The sequence below is a fragment of the Palaemon carinicauda genome, chromosome 1 (genome assembly GCF_036898095.1).
Source record: "Palaemon carinicauda isolate YSFRI2023 chromosome 1, ASM3689809v2, whole genome shotgun sequence".
NCBI classification, from domain to species: domain Eukaryota; kingdom Metazoa; phylum Arthropoda; class Malacostraca; order Decapoda; family Palaemonidae; genus Palaemon; species Palaemon carinicauda.
The window spans coordinates 257581705-257588817 of NC_090725.1; the positions used below are offsets into that span (position 1 = coordinate 257581705).

Below are 7113 nucleotides of genomic sequence, written 5' to 3' on the forward strand. Positions count from 1 at the left end.
AAACAATACGGGTACCCTTCACAGCCACGTGTGTCAAAGAGGCACACTGGTGAAATTAATAAATATTTATAACAATCGCTAGAACAGGGATAATGCTAAAGTGTTAAACGAGAATCTACAATGAAACTGTAACCAAGAAATTATACGAGCCTTAATGTCGAAGATAAACTGTACATTATGCAGCAAAAATACATTGCCTAGCAACATAAGAGGCCATCCACGTAGCGTAGTGGCCATGCCCATGCCCCAGCGGGCACATACGTTAGAGGTCAATACCCATCGAAGTCATCGCCAATGTTATGGCTCAGGGTATTCCACGTCGTTGACAGTGATATTTCCAGCAACAAGGCGGCCGATTCAACATATGCAAATGGCATCAATTATACCTATATTTAATTAGTCATCATTTACGGAAAATCATATTAAGAGCTAAATTACGTTGTAAAATACTCGTAATTAAAGGTTACGAATGATATACTGTTCCTAAAGTACTATACATTTCTCTCTCTCTCTCTCTCTCTCTCTCTCTCTCTCTCTCTCTCCCCGACCATGTCCTAAATCCTTGTTGGTTACACTTGTGCGTTTACATAATGAAACTTGCCAAGGTCACAGTTTTAACTACATCAACTCCAAGGTGTATTAAGTCACTTTCCGTGGTAGAACGTTACGAGACCCATAAGTATACATTTAGTAGCATTCAAAATTAAAGTTAATTGAAATCCCTTTTATCATTAATATATTTAATTTCACATATACTCTATTTACAATTATTCATTAAGGTTACATCGTTTCCTTTACCACAAAAAGTATTACATGTCCATATATATATAAAGATATATATATATATATATATATATATATATATATATATATATATAAAGATATATATATATATATATATATATATATATATATATATATATATACACATATATATATATATATATATATACATTTACATATACACACACACATATATATATATATATATATATATATATATATATATATATATTATATACATATATATACATTTATATATACACACACACACACACACACATATATATATATATATATATATATATATATATACACACGAGCATATGAAGGCAATGTGAGAAAGTGGTGAATAACAAAAGAAAAGAAGAAGGAAACATAGAAGTGCGTGTGAAAAAGATCTTTCCTATAAGCCAAGGCACGTATGAAGACACGGTTGGACCACTGCGCAAGTAATGAATGTTAAACATGAATAAAAGAAAAATGATTAATGGTGTTGAACTGAGAAACGTTTGTGGTGAAAGAAATAATGGAATGCACAGAACTTGACAGAAGTGTTAAAAAGGTTAACGCAGGTAAAACTCCAGATCAGTAATTTGAGGGGGTTCGGTCATGTGGAAAGAATAGACAATAGGTTAGGAAAACTATTATTCAGAAATGAAAGGAGAGGAGTGCCTAAAAAGGGTTACATAGATGGTATGAAACATTGGTAAGGAAAGGCCTTTATATCAAGGAATTGGACGAGTACGTACAAGATATGGACGTGGGATTTTTTTTTTTATTACACAAGCGGCTCATCCACGATTCAGAAGGGTTTGATTTTGTTATTCTTCTCAAAGGTTGAATTTTAAATAAATAAATAAATAAATATATATATATATATATATATATATATATATATATATATATATATATATATACAGTATATATATATATATATATATATATATATATATATATATATATATATACACTGTAAGTGTAATATGGGGACATGAATGCCCATGTAGGAGAGGGTTCTGATGGGTTTGAAGGAATAAATGGAGGAAGATGTTTTAAAAGAAGAAACCATTAAGGTGCAAGACTGTTAGAATTAGCAATAGCTATGAATCTGGTAGTCTTACATCTCACAGTTTGAGAAAAGAAGTCACCTAGTCGCACAAAAGGGGACAAAATACGACACAAATTGACTATTTTGGTTAAGATGGAAGACAAGAAAATTATTAAGGATTGAAAGGATATTTAAAATGAAGCAGTTGTTAAGCCGATACTGGTAGATTTTAGGGTGAACTCAATAAAGAAAAAAAAAACAGCCAGCAATAGGAAGATCAAAACTTTAAAGCTGAAGGGGGAGAAGGCGAGAGAGTTCAAAAGTAAAGTGGAAAGAGTCAGAAAAAAGAGATATGTAAATGGAATGTCAGAATTGCCTGAAGAGATAGGATGTTTTAAAAGAGATTGGGGTGTTAGAAGCAACTGTACCACACGTTTCACACACGCTCATACACTGTAACAGTATTTCCTTTTTTTTTGTATATCTCGCTCTACCCCTACACTGATAACAGAAACTGTTCAAGCTTGCCTTTTCATGCATTACTAGGTTTGAATTTTTGTGACGTTCTTGCTCGTAAGTACTTGTATATAAGCTTATTGTCTGTTTAATAGTTTAGTTGCATTTCTCTCGTCTCTCTGTTATACCCTAACATCCCACTCGCAAAAATGGTGATCGTCGAAGGAACAGCTCCCTCCCACCTTCCCCCTCACCATTGTGCCCTAATGTTTGATGATGCCACCCTAAGACCCCAACTCTTCTCTCAACACCACATCTATGAAACTACCACTCTTCACCAATACAGGGACATTCGCTTGGTTTCAGCACGGTGAGGTTCAGTTTCACATCAAAGGCGTGACTCGGTCACGCTCCAAAGCAGATTGTGCCCTTGCGGTGATCCCCAAGAATACTTTCCCAGATATCTCCAATTGGCTTTGCAAACAGGTGGTCATCCCAATAGCATACGACCCCTCAAAACATACCTCCTGGAGCAGTGCTCGCCATCGCCAGCCGCTCGTATAGTCGAGCTTTTCAGCGATCTCAAAATTCTTTGGGGAACCCAAAGGCTTTGCTCACCCTCGGGGTTAAGTCCGGTATTGCTCGCCTGAAACCTGCCAAAAACGGGGTCTCCTCGAGAGGTGAACCTACTTTGTGCCCTTTCGGTACGATGCCTACCCAAACCTTTACGCGCTGCCATCCCCGATGTCGATATTTTGCCCATGAAGGACCTGATGACCAAAGTCAATGTCCTTATGGACAGTAACTTTATCACCTTCAAGACGTCCATCAACGCCTCCACTCCTGATGAAGAGGACAACTATTCAATATCAACCAAAGCTGACATGAATGCGGTAGGACACCGATGCCCACACCATGACATGCCAGAGCGGGAACAAAGCTCCCCACCATCCACATATGCTACCTCTAGCTCCAACCCCAACCAACGACCTCTCCAACCACTTACCGACACCGATCGGCTGCAGTTATGCTACTACCACTCCAAATTCGTGGCTGCTGCGAAGAAATGTGCTAACAGTTGTCAGAGCCAAAAAACTTGTATGTAGGCTATCACTGGTGGCCATGCCCTCCAATGTTGCTAATCTTTTCTTTTTATATGATGCAGTTACGAGTTGAGTGGGCTGTTTTTGGTAGACACTGGTGCTTACTGTTTCTTCTACCAAGGCCACTCTCCAGGGCACAACACAGTCTGTCTAAGCCTGCTGACATCTTCCTGGTAGCTGGCAAGGGATCTGCGATCCCCACCCATAGGTACGAGACCCTCACATTATCATTTGGGAGTGCCAAATATCATTGGAAGCTTCTCGTTCTTGACGTCACATTGCCAATCCTCAGTGTGGATTTCCTCTACCATTTCCACCACCTGGTTGATATTGCTGATGTTTAGTCAATGCAGACTCATACTCGTCGACACCTCCAACCTGGTTATCCACATCAGCACACCCATGGAAGCCTATGCCCACCTTCTCACGTCGTACCAAGAAGTCTTCCATCCAGAACTTCGCCAAATATGGTATTTATCACCATATCAAGATGACAGGGTCCCAGTGTTCACCAGATTCAGGCATCTGGCACCGGATCGTTTGGCAGCCACTAAACTAAAGGGAAGAAATGAGCCTTTGCCAAAAGGCCTCAAGCCCATGGTCATCTCCCTTACACATTGTTCTGAGAATAGATGGTTCCTGCACCCATGTGGGGATTGCAGGCCTTTAAACATGCAGACAGAACCGGATCACTAACCCCTCCCAAACATTGTCGATGTTACATCCTACTTGCACAAAGTGAAGGTTTTCTTTACACTCGACCTCTTGAAGGGGTATTATCATGTGCCCATGAACCCACAAGACATTCCCAGACCTCCATCACACCCTTGTTCAGTACATGCACCTTCAATTACTTTTGTTTTGACCTTCGTAATGCTGGGACTACTTTTCAGCGCCTCATGTATGGCTTCTTCAGGGACATCCCATTCTTCGTATGTTACAAGGACGACGTACTTGTGTTCTCTTCCTCCAAAGAAGAACACCTCTGTCACCTCTGCATCGTGCTCGACCGCCCACAACAGAACGGCCTAGTAGTCCGGTACGACAAGTGTACCTACCTCATCTCCTAGCTAAAAAGGTAGCAGCCGTTCAGAAATTCCCTACGCCCTCGCCGGTCAAAACACTGCAAGAATTCTTGGGAATGATCAATTATTATTACCAGTTCCTGCAAGCCATCGCCACTACTCAAGGGTAAGCCAAAGACCTTAAGTGGGGTCCCCTTCAAGAAGCAGCCTTCTGCAATGCAAAGAATGCCTTATCAACTGCTGCTGCTCTTAATTTTCCCATGCCACATGCCCCTCTCCTTTTTTCCACCGATGGCAGTGACATCACTATTGTTGCAGTACTCAAGCAGGTGGTAAATGGCTCGCCTCGCCCATTGGCCTAATTCCATAGGAAACTATCCAAGGCTGAATCTGGCTACTCTACTTTTAACTGTGAATTTCTGACGGTGCATTTGGCTGCCCGTTACTTTTGCCCCTTCTTAGAAGGTACACCATTCGTCATTCACACGGACCACATGCCTCTGGTGCATATGTTCACTTGACAAACTGAGACTTAGGCCCGTCACGCCAACATCTCTCCACCATGTCTGAAAACAATTGCATCTTTCAACACGTCCCTGGGAAAATGAATCCCGGTGCCAATTATTATTAGTACTAGCCAAGCTACAACCCTAGTTGGAAAAGCAAAATGCTATAAGTCTAAGGGTTCCAGCAGGGATAAATAGCCTGGTGAAGAAAGGAAACAAGGAAATAAATGATCCAAGAAGTAACGAAAAATTCAAATAAAATATTTTAAAAAACATTAACACCATTAAAACAGATAATTCATATATAACTATAAAAAGACTTATGTCAGCCTGTTCAAAATAAAAACATTTGCTGCAACTTTGAACTTTTGAAGTTCTACCGATTCAACTACCAAATTAGAAAGATCAATCTACAACTTAGTCACAACTGGAATAAAACTTCTAGAATGCTGTGTAGTATTGAGCCTCATGATGGAGAAGGCCTGACTATTAGAATTAACTGCATGCCTAGTATTGAGCCGTCAAGAAACACACTGGCCGCCATTCAGCTGGGATTGGATTACAACGCCTTGGCGTAAGCCCAAGGAAAAGATACATCTTGCACATCCCTCCGTTGGGAAAATGTCACTCTCAACGACTCCAATGCCACCCTCTGTGACGTCAGTACTGGTAAACAACGAACGTGTGTACCTGCCTCCATGTGCCGTCTGGTGTTTGATTTCATTCATGTCCTTTCACATCCTTTGCTCCCATCTACTGCACAGCCACTGAAGATGAAGTTCATTTGGTACAGCATTACTAAGGATGCTATGGATTGGGTTCACGCCTGTAATTCATTCCAAACTTCAAAAGTATATCGACACAAGGATTTAGGAGTGGGCACCTTCCCCTAACCTCAGCGTCATTTTGCCCACATTCATATGGACGTAGTAAGTCTCCAACCCAAATCAAAAGGACATCGTTACCTGTTTACTATCACTGACCGCTCCACTCGTTGGCCTGAAGCCATCCTCATGCAAACTGCAACATCCACCACATGTACATCCGTCTATCAGGGGGATAACGAGATTTGGTATCTCTCAGCACATCACTTCTGACAGGGTTACCACTTTCACCTCTGAATTGTGGACATCATTAGTTAACCTCCTGGGCATCATTCTAAATCACATAACTCCCTACAACCCAGCAAATTTTTATAGCACCCTCAAAGCAGCTTTAATGTCCTGATGCAATGACTCCAACTAGTTTACTCAGTTCCTTGGGTCCCTCTTGGGACTAAGAAGCACTCCTAAAGATGTCCTGGATGTCTCGGCAGCTGAAATGGTCGTCCCTGCAGGTTTTTTCCGTCAGCAACCTCCTCTGACAATCTCTAGCACCTACGTCATGTTGTGGGAAAATTAACTTCATGCCACCATATGTACAAGCCCCCAGCGAAACAACACATACCAACAGATTCGCATCGCATGTTTTCCTGCGAAACGACACTAGCAAGCCACCGCTAACGCCCCCTTACAAGGGCCCTTCCCTCATGATCCGTTACACAATGAAGGCTTTCTTAATTAACATTTGTGGTAAAGACTGGGTTTTCATTGATAGCCTTAAACTCGTGTATATCCTGCAAGATGACCCATCTACTGTGTGCCAATCAAGAACAGGGCACCATATTTCACATGTATGTTTGTTTTAGGGGGGGGGGAAGCAATGTACCGCACATTTTTCAAATGTTCGTACATTGTAACAGCATTTCCCTTTTTTGTATATTTCACTCTCCCCTTGCTATGAAAACAGAACCTGTTTAATCTTGCCTTTCCATGCATTAGGTGATTTGAACTATTTTTGTGACGTTTTTGCTCGCAAGTACTTTTATTTAAACTCATTGTCTGTTTAATAAAGTTCAGTTGCATTTCTCTCGTCTCTCTGTTATAACTTAACAGCCCACTTATAGTTCAGTTGCATTTCTCTCGTCTGTCTGTTATAACTTAACAGCCCACTCGCACACAACGAAAATAAAAAACAACAACATGGCAATGGAATCAAGAGGTTCAAACGGCTGTGAAGGAAAAGCGGACAGCCAAAATTGGAAAGAAGATAACAACTACCAAACAAGTAAAGACTATAAACAGAGAAAATGGTAGCAACTGCAAAAGGGAGAAGTCAGGAGAGTGGTATATGATGAGAACACAGGAGGAAAA

The 7113-nt window shown here is 40.7% G+C and overlaps 1 protein-coding gene across 1 annotated transcript in view; it reads right to left on the bottom strand.

Moving 5' to 3' along the window:
- Positions 1–7113, bottom strand: part of LOC137655441 (gamma-interferon-inducible lysosomal thiol reductase-like) — a 193202-nt gene that overhangs the window by 90173 nt on the left and 95916 nt on the right. The window lies entirely within an intron of this gene.